The sequence below is a fragment of the Acyrthosiphon pisum genome, chromosome A1 (genome assembly GCF_005508785.2).
Source record: "Acyrthosiphon pisum isolate AL4f chromosome A1, pea_aphid_22Mar2018_4r6ur, whole genome shotgun sequence".
Taxonomy (NCBI): domain Eukaryota; kingdom Metazoa; phylum Arthropoda; class Insecta; order Hemiptera; family Aphididae; genus Acyrthosiphon; species Acyrthosiphon pisum.
Genome location: NC_042494.1, coordinates 47,197,739 through 47,215,300, shown reverse-complemented (window position 1 = coordinate 47,215,300; position 17,562 = coordinate 47,197,739).

Below are 17,562 nucleotides of genomic sequence, written 5' to 3'. Positions count from 1 at the left end.
TATGTTCATCGCTACAGCTAAAGTAGTGTGCTACTGTAGCGTGGCTACAACTAGCGCGCTACTCCCGACCACTGGCTAATAGTCATATTTATTGACATTAAATATAGGTACTCGAACTGCTCAATTATTTACGTATACAATCGTGTATTCCTAGTTATATCGACTGGTTTAATTTACAATAAAACTAGGCAAATGTGTAATTGTGGGTATAGCAATTTATATTATAATATGACTAGTTTCTAACCGTTAAAGTTATAATATGGTTCATTAAAATTATATTTAACGTAAAAAAAATTATTGATTACCACTTAAAAATAAGAATCATACACTAATTAAACATTTAAATAAAATACGCCCTTCAATTTGGTAGAGTCCCAAATCGATTTTACTTTTTAGACATTTTCCCCCGAATCGGATTGCGATGTATTCTATTTTTTAAACTATAAGTGTTTTACTAACATTATTTAAACCCCATTAGGTTTTTATTACCTATTACGCAACGTATAAAGGAACCCTATATTACATTTGTTTTCGTACACATCATGAATAATTCGAAATAACGCTATAATGTTACCACTATCGTGTATTTTATAAAATTATATATATTATAGTGTATAATTATACATAGACTTCCAATTATAATAATTGCCTTTAATATACTTACACTGTTTTATTGAAATTGCACAAATTAAATCTTTGGATATTATGACGTTCATAATACAGTTATCCTTATATCAAACTGCATATTTATCAGTTGTGTTTTTATAATGAATTTAATTATTAAACAATCACATTGCCATATTTGGGATGAATTTGTTCACATTATTATCGATACATTAACATTAGCGCCTGGAAAATGACTTACAAACAATTGAAAAATACTCTAAAAATTAGCCGAAAATATACTTTTACAGCGATTTTCTTGATTAGGTACCTTAAAAACGACAAAACATTTTTTTTTTTTATTATTATTACAAAAAAAATATTTAATACATAATGTACATTGTACCTAGTATAAGTTTAATATTATTCTAAGGTTAAAACATTATGACCGAAAAGTTGGAAATGACTCATCTCCTTTTGAATCTTCATCATTATTCTAAACACACAGAAATATAATACTAAAATTATATTAAATTAAAATTAATATAAATATTAAATATGTATGCTTAAATTTAATAAAATAACTTTAAAATACGAAATAAGAGTTTCAATTTTGAACTATCTGTAAGATAAATCTAATTATACACATCGAATACATTATTGTAACTTTATCCCTCCCTCCCTCAAATGGATTGAAATCTGGTCCCTAATAATCACAAATAACTTATGGAATCTATGAATTTATCACAGTTTATGGTTATTGTTTATCGACTCAATAATTATTATGTCGCATGTGCCATGCTGCTCAAATTGTCTAGTGGTTACTGATTAGTCACTCATCTGAGAACGAACAACCGGATGATTGGTTTAACACTAGTGCCAGGCGGCAACTAGTCACGGGACCCAATCCACTACGTCGTGTCTAATAAAATTACTGTTTGCCTAATAAGTAACATTATTACTAAAAACCAACGTATAAAATAGCTGTAGGTACATTTATTTTAAGTACAAATAAGAAAAAATATGTCTCATGTGCTTATATTTAAAATGGCTAAATAAAATTAGTTAATTTATAATATAAATTTATATTCTAAGCTGGATTGATGTATAAATATGATTGCATGATGTAATATTATATTATATTATATAATCTTATCATAAACAATGGAAATAAACAAACCAAACTATAAGATAATTAATGGAACCTGTATTTAAACCTAATCAACGATTAACGGAGCTATAAGAATTTTTTCATTGATCCCAAAAATAGATCATTTGATTTAGATATTTGATTTAATAGGAAATTTTGACATACCTGGTTGTAGTATGATATTTAGTATAAAAAGCGAATCTAAATGGTCATGGTTTTTTTCCAATTTATTCTGAAAATTAAAGAGAACCACACATAACATAATATATAACAATTGGTATGATTTGGTTAATTTATACACAATAATCATTTATCTTACTTAAATTTTCCAAATTATCATATTATCATCTCTAATTTTGAAGGTTTTTTCCATTTTTATAAATTATTATAACCAATATAATAATATGCATACCTACTGCATTCACGATTCATTTTCTTGAATACTATAAGATCACAACGTAACATGCATTGCTAAAATACAGATTGCTTAATTATTTTTATGTATTTTTATCTCGAGACTAATATTTTTTAATCGTCTCATATGGCTATCTATTACTAAATACAGCGTTTCATTTTATTCATAAACGTTTAAACATATCCGATGTCGTTATCATATACGATCACAGTAATTATGAAATATTTATAAGTATGAGTTTGTTGTAAACTTGTAACACAATACAGAATGTTTTCTATACAGAATTACTGACTGCTGTAACAACAGTGAAAGTTGATAGTACACTTAAAATATTAAAAAAAAAGTATTTTGTTTCTACTGTGTGACAATAGATAGACTTGAAAGTAATGAAAATGTATTCTGTTTGTATCTGACAGACAGTTTGTAATTAACAATATTGATCCTACCATCTTTACCCAAAAAACCCTGCAGTGCAGATCAAAGTGAATTTGAATGATTGGCCAATAATATGAATATGCCAAAATACAAAAGAGCGTTGTCGAAAATGCAACTATATAACTAGGTACTCATCAACTAACAAATTTCGATTTCATTGCTGTCATTACTGATGAGCATTTTTTTTTTTTTTTAAAGCATGGGTAAAGAATGCCTACTTAAATAGCTGGTGCCTAATGATGATTTGAATGTAATAGAAAATTAAAAAATAATTAAAATGTCCAAAATTTTACTTACAATCAAAACGGCCCATTTAAAATAAATTTAAAAAAAAAAAAACGATACCAATCTTGTATAATAATAATATTATAATATTATTGTTTACAAACAATCCCTTTGGAGGGGTTTTGAAATTCCAACCTAAAAATAATTGTCATGATAACAAAAACGTCAGCATTTAAATATTGCTATTTGGTTTGTATTTAATTTATATTGGTTCATCAATATTTAATACACCATAACATAAGACATATAAAACTTAGTACATGCAAGTATGCAACCTTGTCTCAACACAATTTTCGTATAGAATGTTATAGCCCACAAAAATATATTATGATATTATAACATTATTATCTTATGATCAATCGATAAAGCTGGCCAGACTAGAATTCACTAGATGTTAAAACTTAATTGTATTATTGTTCGCATAATACTATAATATTATAATATTTGTAAAATATTGGTTTTGTAAAAAAGTCGTCAATCTTATCGATATTAAAGATAGGTATAGGTATTGGCGTATTGTTATTGTAATCAAGTTAAAATAATAATACTATATAGTGACGGTTTTAATTGGAAGCAAAACAAAATAATATATAATATTATTGTATCCTAACGTGTAATTCATATTTCATAATATTGTATACTATAAATTAGGAGTCACCAATTAATATTTTTAAACGTTGGTGACAATCAAAGTTGCTGACGACAAATACACGCACGCTCCGCTCAGAATCTAAAAAAAAAATATTTAAAAAATATAGTGCTAAATCCAATCCGTGACTTGCGAGTGTAGGTTGAACTATATAACAAATTTATTGAGATACACCGACGCCGATTTGCTCGTGAACTGAGGTACACTAAAACCGAGATACACCTATAATACAGCGCTGTATTTTATGTTTGTTCATTTTTTTCCCAAAAGTCTAGTTATACAGCCAGTATTATGATATTCACAACGTGACATACTTTTAGTCGATAGATAGATGATAATTAATTGATTATGTTATTATGATCGATTTTATAACGTAAAATAATTTGATAACGTACATTATATTTACTACAAGAGGAGGTCAATTGTATTCGAATTACATATTATATCGTAGTACTGTCGTGGTGGTTTTGTTGTGTATATCTATATATATTATTTATATATATAAAAATGTTGTGAAAATGTATAGCAAATGAGAACGGCTGGGCCGATAAAATTTTTTTTTTGTTTATTTGGTGCGTGTGAGAATAGGTTGTAAAGTATTTTTCACCCTCCTACCACCTCCAGGAAGGTGCTAAAACAAGGATTTTGAGATTTACGGTGGACATTTTTGTTAATAAATAGTTGCTATTAGTTATAGAAGAAATTATTATTGAAAATTAGTATTTATTTGTAATTAGTTGCCATTGGTTAATTGGGTTATTCAGGTAGATCGGGCTATTCAGTTATTAAGTCCATGCGTTGTTAAGATCAGGTAAGAGCTTGCATCAAATCGAATTTTCGAACATTGCCTATACCAAGTTGGATGAGTTGCACTTGGATTGCCTACCAGGGTGGTTGAGTTGAACTTACTGCAACGAATCACACCCAAAAGGAGTTAAGCAATCATAATTTTTTTAAGAGATGCCATTTTTTACGGGCGACAAAGTGCACGAGATCAGCTAGTATTATACAAAAATTAATCCCCATTTCCTCTGGTCACGCTTTACTTGAGGACGTCTTTACCGATTTTGCTTATTTTTTTCTGTTGTGTTGGACAAGGTGCAATACAAGGTTTTTATGAAAGAACATTTTAGGAAATTCCACTAGAAAGTAGGAAATAGAGAAGGGAGAAATATAACAGTGGCACCATCTGTCCAGCATTAAATAAACTAAATAATTATATATTTTTGTTAATTATAAGGTTGCTATTGGTTTCAAAAAATAAAATAGGTAGTTATGATTGAATATCATTTTAGAGCTGTATTATATATTTGGTCAAAACCATATTATAACTTAGTAAAAATGATGTTCCTAACGCTACATTTTTTTATCGTTGTTCCAGGAACCTACACAATATGTACCTATATCATAAACACCGTGGTACTCAATGTTGACGTTTTAATAAATCATTCGTCATTACGTACGCAACTCGTGGGTGAAAATAAACTGTTCGCATAATAACAAGCGTGTCTCACGGTTAACGCCGAATGTTGATAATATAATCGAACGTGTCCTAACCGACTCGACGACAGATCAAATATAGTAAAAGGCTAAATAGTGATAACTTGAGGCTTGCGATTTTCACGATATCTTCGTACCACCGTGTAAATGTGCACTAAAAATCATTTTCCGAAATTTGCACTTTAAAGTGGTACTTGCACAAGTATATTGAGATTCCAGATGATCGATGAACAATTTTAAGTTTTGAATACCATTATTAAATAACGAATTCAACAAAGTTTGAATTATATACACTTGGAATTTTTAACGGGCAACGAAGTTCACAGGATCAGCTAGTAGGTACCTATATAATATAAATATGAGATATTATACTATATAATATTTTATTATTATTTATCGTATTTATTACGTTTATAATAAAATATTTATTCATACAGGAGCCTAACATAATATTATAACAGACGCCAACAACGACTTGTTTTTTGTAAAATGCTCGTTCAGTGCCAAAAATAAATAATATTTGTGCAAAAATAAAATGTTCAGGTACGCGGATCGCTGTTCGATCGCAATAGACAGTAGTACGTGCGAACTACGACCTTCGTAAAATTATGTTTTTTCTCGACCAAATTGGCACTACAAACCAGGTTTTAACGAAGGCGTTGCTGTATTAATATTATACGTCACACGGGGTTAATTTTTGGCCGAAAAGACCAATTAAAAACCGGACAGTAAAATAATTTAACGATTTTAATAATAAAAAAAACTCACACATAATATACCAAGGCTAGATCGTAAAATGCACGTACTGAACATATATATATATATAGGTAACTATTAAATACTTATTGTACGGTCTGAAAATGAAAGGTCGTTCGATGACTAAAGGTTACGTGGTATAGAATATAAACCATAATATGCCGGGCATATTACTATAATAGTCCTTGACATTAGTAATGCGATATGTGGGTGAGTTTGTGTTGAAAAACAAACTTTGTTTTCGGCGGAATGACGCAGTATTTTTTTTTCTCTCGGTAAGTATCATATTCAAACCAGTATACGAGAGTAATTAATTTTCACGATTTTCGTATAAAAGTCATTCGCATAATTAAACATCAAACAACACTATTGTGTAGGTGTGTCGTGTGTGTGTGTGTGTGTGTGTGTGTGTGCAGAAACCTGACTGCTTGTATCTGACTCGACAAAATAATTATTATTATAAAGGTACGTCAAAATTTACGAATTCCTTTTCGAGTTATGCCGTCACAAATTCGATCAGACATCGCATCAGTTTCAAACGAGTTTAAAAAAAATTGAAAACCTGGAAACAATCTACACAACATTCGTCATTTAGGCTACCCATTAATCTTTAGTGGGAATCTGTAATACTATATTCAGTGTCACAGAGGCGCCGACTTTTAGATATTAGCGCTGGGGCAAACTCTTCTATTAAGCGAAAAAAAATTCTATAGTATGCTGTAGTTTGCTTACGGGGAGAAGTAATTACCAAATTGTCCCTTAACTCTATTTTAATACTCCTCTAGAGTGCAAAATAAAATATTATGCATGTATATTATTTAAACTTTCTTTATTGCTTTTATTTTTTTTAAATTATTTACATGAAATTTTTTTTTTTATTATTCAATACATTGTATTATAATATATACAATTATTTTAATGCGAAAGTATTTTTTCTTGTTTAACACACTTATAAAAGTATTTCCTATTTTGCATAGGTCCAAAGATTCTACAATTGTTTTATGGCAGATGAGAATCGCCAAATCATTCAAACGTTTTTGTGGCATAGTACTTCTCATATAATTTTTCAATTTTTCAATTTTTCGTAGGAACAGTAATTACTAATAATAATAAAATAATCGAATAGATATTAGGTATTATACTATAGAATAATCAAAAATCAATACAAAAAAGGAGATACTAAGCTGCGGTCTATTTGCCGACTGCCGTTGCGTTACTGTATCGCCGCAATGAATTTCTGTCTGGTCGACTACGTGTCGACGTGTTGGTGCTTAGATACATGACGTATATCATTGTTCATTATCAATTCTGTCTCTATATTTCGGGAAAAATTGAAATGACAGATGTATTTTTAGACAAAATATAAAACCAAATAGTAGTGAGCATCGAGCGATCTATAGTATTTATAGATCATATTTAGGTAATATACAAATATACAATCGTCGATGTTCTAATGAATATTTTCATGTTATAATCTGGTATTTTAACCAAATAATTATTATTGTACACAACGGGGCACGGGGGAAAAATAATACTTTTGCCCCCGTTAAATCAATGTACGGGGGCGATCGCCCCATTTGCCCCCGTGGAGTCGGCGCCTATGCATGGGAGAGACAATTAATGTTATATATGGCTAAACATCACAAAGTTCGTTACAAAACCGACCACAATGGATGTGTATATATTTATCTTATCACCATAATTCAAAAGAATATCATGAAATACCGAACGACCGAACACATGTCATTAGTTTTGCAATCATAATAAATGGATTGCGCCTATATTCGTGTACAGCGCAAATAGTAAACAAATGAAATTAAAATGTATGAAATACTAAATTTAGTTATCAGATTAGTTGATAGAGAAAATCGCTGTGACTGTATTTACAATTCCAAACCTATATAATATAATATATTGTGTCCAGTGGCTATCGTAAATCGTAATAGATGATATTTTTAATGGAGATATTTTGTCGTATTTCCAATGTAATATAGTTGAGTGGTACCTATAATACTGGTAAAAATACAACACCGATAATAATAGTTTTGACTACATTAATTTAAAAAAATAAATTTTAACAATTGCTTGAAATTGAGTTTTAATTTATGTTGCAATGTGAATAATTATTATAAATCGGCAGGCAAGTTTTTACTTAATTTAAAATTCAAAATATCTTTATAACAACATTAAATTCAATTGGAAAAAAATGGAAATTTTGGGTTATTTGCACTCAAGTAGGTTTTCAGCGATTGAACAATGTCGTTACACCGTCGTCGATTTTATTTAACTCAGTTATTTTGGCCATTTCCATGTAAACTTCACCATTGGTGATAAAATAAAATATTACAGTATGATAAAATATATTTTACTTATATCAATTAAATTGTATTTGTATTTTATTTGAGCACACAGTATTTGTATAAGTTATTAACAAAAAAAATCTGAATCAAAATACCATTCGTAACACAAAAAAATCTCTAAATATGAACTTTAACGACTATCAAAATAAAAATGATTTTAAAACATTAAACTGTGGTAGTTCAATCATAAAACATAAAAGAAAAAAGATTCCTTACCATTATATTTCACAGTAAAAACATGCTCATAATGATCATAATCATAATATTGTAACAATTATTTGCAGCATAAGTATAAGTAGTAGGTACCTATTTATGGTATTATTTCATTAAAACATTGCATGCATTTATGTGTTTTTTACGAACAATGTTTTTTTTAAAGTCAATTATTTAACTACTTACCTAAAGTAGCTTTTCCGTTTAAACGTAGTAACAAAAAATATATTTTTTCATTTTCACATGCTTTGAACTCGCGTTAAAAAAGATGTTATACTAAAAGCACGTTATGTTTATTTTTTTATTATAGTTGATCAAAGGTGAAAATATGGAAATATCATTAAGTGCAATCCATGTTCCGGTATAAATAGCTCTGTTTGAGCTTAAAAATGTTTAAGAAACAACATAGCTTAACATACATCATTAATTAAATAAAATGTAATAACGTTTAATCGATAAACTTTTAAAAGCTGTTGTAATTACATTAAGTAAACGTTGTAAGCAATAACTGTTTAAGAAATTGTACGCAATAAAAATAATAAGTAGTAATAAAATGCCATAAAATAAAGTATTGAAACTATTATGTAAACAATTCAATAAGCAGTTACTAATATGTTATTCTATATTATTAAAGAATAAAATTGTAATAATATATTGTATATTATAATATTGTATGATATAATACCCACAGATAAATAATATAATGTACAAATGTATTTAATAGTGTACCTACCTATATTAGAATATATTATTTTATCATGAGCTTAGATAGTTAAAAAATGTTAATTCTCAAATTATTTTAGACTTATTTACATTTTAACATTTTTAAAACTCAAGTGTACAGTAAAACACGTATTCTCTATGGTAGGAAAAAAATCAAATGAAGCGACAAGAGGCTTACGATATTCATGAGATTTTCTTAAGCTACTTTAACCAAAAACTTTGCACTATACCTATGTTTATACGGTTCTGTTGCCGGACGGTGTACGAATGTTATACGCTTGCAATTCTCTATTCCTAGAAAATTGCAGGCGGAAACAAAATATAAAAGTAAAAACCGACGAATAAAATATCAAAAAATGATTTATATTCGCGTCCATCATTTATTGCAATTATAAACGTAGTTAATAATCGGAATACTGTGTGGTAAACGCGTGAACAAGAACATGTAGTACTCAATATTACAACATGCTGTCGTCATCACCTGGACGTTCATTTTCGAGGGGTGCAATTTGTCATCGTTAAAAACGCTTTTACACACCGTTATATGAATGCAATTATAATAAAATAATTTAGGACGATAAATTCATGCCGACTAATGGAATATGTGTAGCTAATCCGATACGCCAATTTAAAAAATACTGTGGTTTTAGACATGAAACATACAATCGATCATACATATATATCGTTTAACATTTTTAGCAAAAATAGTAATAGCGCAGAAATCGATGCACAAACACAGAATACCGTACGACTATTATAACGATTTAAGTCTAAATACATTTTTTTTAGTTCATCGTAAAAAAAAAACATACCAAACCAAAAATGTTAACTATTTCATTGTGATTTAATCTCATTGCTTTTGTCTGGGCCAAGTTCAATACATAATTTATTGATATTACTTTACTAAAAATACATTAATATAGTACCTACCAGGGACTGGAACCTTAAGCATTTTTTCGGTTCTGGTTCCGGTTCGGTTCTTAAAATAAATAAATGATTGGTTCCGGTTCCGATTCCGGTTCTTAAAATTACAAAATAAGGGTTCCGGTTCCGGTTAATTCCGGTTCTTAAATATGCATTTTTTCAAATATTACTTATTGCTTTTTAGGTAGATTTTTTATTCAGTCATAACTTGGCCCAGTTTTGTAAAAGATACGTTTAAATAGCATTTTAATAAAGATACAAAACACAAATACATACATTCAAAAAGTATTTAAAATACATTTAAAATAATTTTAAGAAAAAGTATTTAAGAACAAATACAAACACTTGGCATGAATTAAAATATAAATTAAAATATAATGTGTCAATGTGTGAGTGTGATAATGTAAGACAGAGTTATAAATAACTATATAAATATTATTATTCGTAGGTATTTTGTAAACATTCGTAGAAAAACTCACACAAATTGTTATTCGATTATTTTTGTTATATTACAAATAACATGTGCAACCCGTATGTGTGTGAATAAATCATTGTTATTATTAATGATTGTCGGTCGTAATTAATACATAATACAATACGATTATTTCGAATTAAAAATTAAAAATACCATATCTTAGGTACAAAACAAAAATATTTCTATGAAAAATAATTATTTGATTACAACAAAATCCCATTTAAATAAAATATTCAATTATTTGAAATACAGGACTTTTTCTTAGAACCGATAAGAACCTAAAAGAACCGGAAAACTTATTATTCATTAAAATGAGGTTCCGGCTCTAATTCCAGTTCTAAGCATTGTAAAAAATGGATTCCGGTTCCGGTTCTGGTTCTTAGATTTTCTCTAAGAACCGGTTCCAGTCCCTGGTACCTACACAAAACATAAGTTATTTTATTAAACTTATATTATTTTAAATAGGTAACTTATATATTATACACTTAAAGAAGGTCAAATTAAAAATATATAAAAACAGAAAAACTTTGTAAATCTACACCAATGCGTTACATATATCCAATAAATATTTGGCGTTTACTCAGTAAACTTTACTGATTATAATGAATTGTTATAACTACGTATAGGTATCCTATACGTAATAAACATCATTATTAGAGGGCGAAACGCGTTTTGCACTAATATTGCTTCGAATATTTTATGAATTATGATTGCCGTTTCGCCCAGTTTAAATCGATTTAAACTTAATGTTGGCATTGATCGTTCGGTTCAGTCAAATAATAAAATTTAGTGTGCATATTAATGCATAATTATTGCAATATATTATCAATGTGTACATTTAATCATATATTATAACATTGGTACAGGTCGACGATATAATAATATTGTAATATACGTCAGCAATTCCCGTGGACGTCAAACGAAATTATATAATAACAGTCGGGTTCACGGTGGATGCAGCAACCGCGAGTTCTGTCGTGAATTTTCAAACGCGTCTTGAGAATTTTTTTTCATTTCTTAAACGCGGTCAGGACGTTTTATATATATTATAACGAAATCAAATAGTTATTATCTTTCAGACCGAGCCCCGTTTCACGTTGTTTAATACGATATATATTATATACCGGATGATTCATTTAATGTAAGACAACCATTATTCAAAAAGTATTAATGTTTTTGAAAATATTTTTTTTACATAGTTTCGAGTCGTTACTAAAAATGATTTTTTTTTTTTTGAAAAAATTATATTTTTAAATATTTTTTATCTTTATAATTTTTAAAGATTTTACTTTTTTGAATTTTGAATTTTAATTTCATATTCAAATGCAAAATATTTTTCTGAGTATTTCGATACATGAAGATCGAATTTAGGGTGAGTAGTTTATGAGTTCAACTTACAAGTAATTTAAAGTTTAGATGATCAGAGTAATGGACCAATATTTTTCGGGGTAATCACGTATTCCATTCCACTTTGCTCATCTAAACTTAAAATACTTATAACTCATAAACTATTCGTCCTAAATTCGAATATTATGCATCAAGATACTTAGAAAAATATTCCTCATTAGAATATGAAATTACAGCTGTATGTTGTGATTATAAAAAGGAAAACAATTTAAAAATGTTGAGGAAAAAAAATATTAAAATATATATAAATTATATTTTAAACAATATTGTTTTTTAACGAATAGGTACTATAAAGACTTTCTTTCTTTAAAAACATACTTTTTGAAATAATGAGTGTTCAATGATAAGAGAATCACCCAGTATATTAGGTATATGTCGTTCACACGCCCGTCGGAATGTTTTTCCAAGATTACACGATGTTGTACAGTGAGTAGTTCTCTTTGTGTGTGTATGCGTGTGTGGGTGTGTGGGTGTGCGTGTGCGTGTGCGATGCAGCTTTATATATCACGACCGACACGACCACCACCGAGTCCACGATACCGTTTGATGTGAGCTTTATTTTTTCTCCTCCTGCACTCACACACAACGACGATGATGCCGTAACGAGGAGATAAATAAAAATCGAGGGGCGACGTGCCGTTGCAGAGACGACGACGACGTCGGAAAACGGCCGGCGGCGGCGGTGGCGTCGACGATTTGTTTCGACGATAAATATCGTTTAACCGGCGGCGCGGCGGAAGTTTTACGACGACGACGACGCTTAAAAACTTGTTCTTGTCGGTGGCGACTAAATTATTATTATTATTATTGATACGACGGCGTTGAACTTCGGCGTCGTCGTCGTTGTCGTCGTCGTCGGCGCGGCTGTTAATGATAAGACGCGCGCGAGAGAAACGCCGTTTACGCTATCTGCGCTCGGAGGAGAGCATAATACATCATCGCATACACGCACGGTATAACAATATTATTATGTTACACAAGTATTGTATTCTACGTCGTCATTATAATATCAGGAAGTGAACAAAAAAAAATGCTGATAGATCAATATTATATTCTATTTTGAACTTTTTTTCCGCCGAACAGAGTCGTTATAATAATATGATACTATTATAATAATATAATAATGTGTGATGCCCCTCCCCCCCCTCACAAACGTATCGTCAACTGCAGTCACGCACTTTCTGTGGCTGTGTTCTTTCATTCCGCAGAGAGACCTTTGTTCGAAAACAAAATGCCAAATTGGCAACGTTTAAAGTAAGACGTCATATTATTATTATACGCGGGTGTAATGAAATTCAAAACCTTTCGATTACATTACCCATTACCCATATCGAAAGATGGGTAGGTAGGTAATAGGCTTCGCGATTCATTGCGGTTTACTTTTCACCGCAACGTTTAAGGTTATGTGATAATCCGGTTAATTGAAATGGAAAACAAATTATAATAATATAATATTAATCAATTTTGACGACGTCTATCCGATCGTAGCGTTTAATTCAAACGGGCGGAACGCACTTTAAACTGACTTCAACTTCTATAATATAGTAACTGCTAGGTATACAAATTGATAAATTATAATATAGTCGTCGCCCTCGGCGGCAAGTGAATATTTTCCACGGAAATAATTATCGAGTTCCACTGAAATCGTGGCAAACCATTTGCGTTCATAATATTTCCCATTATATGTTTACAATATAATATGATTACGAATGTATATATAGTACAGAGACGTAATGTTATTATTATTTTTTATATAATTACAGTCACCAATCATGCGGTGCGTTACTATGACCGCATATTTTAATTAAAACCTCGTTATATTATAATATTTACAACCAGAGACAACTAAAATAATTGTGCATACATATCTGATAATATTGTCCAATAAATATTTTTATCGCATGATGGAATCATACAATTTACATAATAATATAACGTTATACAAGTATTCTTGACGACATTGTCATGTTATCCAATGGGCAATGAAACTTACTCGAGAGATCTGAAATTCAATTACTTTTATATAATATATATTTTATATTATTTTATCATCCGCCATTACATTTTAACGCTGTCGTGTTGCTCGATGAGCACGAAATACTTAAAATTAATTGGAAAAATTCTACAAGTATAATTCGATTGTACCGTTAAGTTCCGGTGATTTCTATTGGCGCTCTTGATATTTTTTTTTTTTTTTTACAAGAGAAAACAATAACTAAACCTATTTTATTGAAAGCACTTGAACCAATATTGTTTTTACCATATTGTTGCAATCTTTTCGTTCGTATTGACGAAATGTTTTGTTTATATTTTGTCTGTGGAATTTACATTTGCTATAATAACGCATGCGCACAAAATTATACACTGATCGTATAATAAAATAAGTGCTTTTTGTTTTCGTTTTGTACGCAATGATAGTGAATTAGTTATTTCACTATTTGTTTGAACGCACAAAATAAATAAATGAACCGTTCATTAAATTCTAAGTCATTACTCAAAAATCGGGGGTGTCTACTGTCTATCTCGTAGCACGCGTTCGCTTAAAGAAGCACGTGATGCTATTTAAGTCAATCACATGTCAAATGTTCAGTGTTTAATGGTAGGTACCTAAATACCTATGATTGGTTGGTAATTAAAAATATTTATCAAAAACAAAAATATACCCATCATTGTAATAATATTATATAGTGAATGCGGTTGTAGCAACTGTCAATGTCTACTAAAAATGTATTTATATTTTATTTTTATTACGATTTGAATAATAATTTGAGGTGTGGGATACCTATTATTAATTAGTTCGAGTAATTTAACGTAATGTCATCTAACTAATTAATATCATAATTTTGAGCGTAAACATCTAACGACATAGAAAACAATACCAGCGTGAAAATCGCAATGGTCGCTATTCCAAATTTTCCCGTCGCTTTAATATAATAAAATAATATTTTTATAATCGTATTGTGAAATTCACCGTAATTTAATTTAAAAGAATGGCGAGAGGTGTAGGTTTCGCGGCTTATTTTTGGCACGCACATATTATATACCTACTCGTATTATATTTTTACTAACTATAAAAATATGTATATATATATATATATATATATATATATATATATACCTATTTCATATTTACTGAATCGTATATAAAGACAATTAATGTCACCCTTTTGTTTCGTTTCCATCCACCGCTGTATTGATCAGGTCAACATCGTTTCACTTTTTAGTTTCCCGCGGTCGGCCGTTACTTTGTTGTGTTTTTTAGTTTTTTTTTTTATCAAAAGTTACATTTATGGTAGTCAACTACGATCAACGCGAGTGTAAACAATGTGCCCTTCGTCGTCCACGTATCGTATACTTGTGTACAGTGTGAGTCACCAAGCATTACCTTTTATTTTTTTATACCTAACTGTAATTCATATTCTGATTTTTTTAAAAATAATTTTAGTGTGACCTTTGCAAGTACTGAGTGTCAAACTCCATAGTTATAGATACCTATACTTAGATATTTTTCAACCATATTTTAACGAGTGTCTTTGATCATGACCTCCACCACACTCCATTATTCGTCCACCATAAGAAAGTTATGTATAGGTACTTACGCCACAACATACACCGCGCAATAATCACTCATGCGTGGACGCGTGGTGGATTTCATCGGAACAATATTTAAAATGGTCGACATTACGACAGTATTAGCTTTTCACAACTTTAGATACTGCAGCTTATGCGACACGTAAAAATATCGAATTAAATTTCATGTAGTTATTTCATGATAACTATGAAAAGTTTTTATTATTACATCTACAAATAAACAATAATAGTATATCATCAAAAGTTGTCAATAATTAAAAAAAGTGCTTCATACACAACAGTAATGACTTTTGGAAGAATAATTTGTCTATAACGGAGAAAGCCTTCTCTGATATTTAAGCAATAAATAAAACAAAAGCTCGATTAAGAAAAACATTTCATCCATAAAATTATTTTTACGTTAGATTCTTTTGATTTTTTTTCTCAGATGTAAATACAATTTTAATTTCACTGGTTTAATATTAATTGCATGTGCAAGAGTTCCTCCAAGGGTTTGTTCTTCGTGAAATCGTTAGTGTATTTAAAATATATTTTAATATAATATACATATATATACATATTATATGCATAACATTATATTTTGTATGTAAATAAATACAGCACCTATAACTAGTGTTCTAAAAACACTGAAATCCTTTTGTACTTCGTACCTATAGTGACGTACAGATTTGCTATTAAAAATTCGTTTTAAGCCAAAAATAAAATAAGCAACTATCATCACCATTACAGAATTTGGTTTTTCTCGATTTAACTACCATTGGCGAATAACTTTATAAAATTGAACTGCGTATTTGACACTATACAATCATATAATTCAGAACGAATTACCATTTAGGTTTTAACTAAAATAATAATAAATATTAAATGTTCTCTTTAAGTTACGAAAGTAATAATCCTCTATGCTGCCCGTTAATCAAAATAAATCTGAATACGTTTAAAAAAAATAATCTAAACTTTAAAAAAAATCACTCACAGTTAATACAGCCAAAAGGTATATCATGGTTTTAAATTATCCAAGCAGTATATTTTTATTATTAATTAAAACCACAAGACCCCAAAATTAACGAAAAAATATTATATTTTATTTTATTTATATTCAAATTATTTTTATTTAAAATATTAAGCAAATAATAATAATGATAATTACAACTAAATAAACCTATAAAGATGGATTGGGAAAACTGTCCCATGGCTGCCACAGGCTGCACTCACGGGACATGGATGTTTCCAGTGGTACTTACACCGATATGGCTATGGATGCCAGCCCCCGCTGTAGGCAGTGTTCAGACAACTCAGACACCGCCGAGCACACCCTGTTTGGTTGCCCATACTGGGACGGGTTTCGCGAGCCCCCAAGCACCCGGCTAGGTTACCAGCCAAGTGCCAGGGATCTCCCAGACATCCTCTGCGGTCCAAGGTTCGGACAACTTCTAGCGGACCTAAACGAAAAGTCAGCGAACTGTTCAGGCTCTTTTACGGAATGGTGGAACGCATCCTCATAACAAAGGAACAAAAGGAGAGAGCACGGCAGGCCGCCGAAGGCAGAGACATACCACCGGATCTCGGAAACCCTAGGTAGTTAAAATTTTATGTAGCCGAAAGCAACCTTGGGAGAGTAGAGGCTCCCGCACTGTCATATATAATATAACTGAATTGTTGTTGTAATAGTAGTGAGTAAGAGACTGGTCTACCACTACTAAAAATAGGATATATTTGATTTGTTTCAATAAACGATTGGGGCCGGAGGAGAAGTATTGGCTAACCTAGTTCCTTCTACGGTCCTCGATATCACGAAAAAAAAAAAAATAAACATATAAAATAAAATAAATTTATATTCATAATCTTGTGTAATTTTCCAGTTCTATAAGTGGTAACTACGCTCGTGAAATCGTGAAAGATCATATTATACAGGTCGATAATTCTTTCAACTTTTATGAGCCAATTTAAAGCTTGTTCGCAAGTTGTGAAGATAGTGGCGTTATTTCTGAGTTTTTTTTTAATTGTGATTCCAAAATGTAAGCAGGCCAATTTATTTTCATCACCAGGACACTTTTCTCCATCAAAGTAAATTTACGT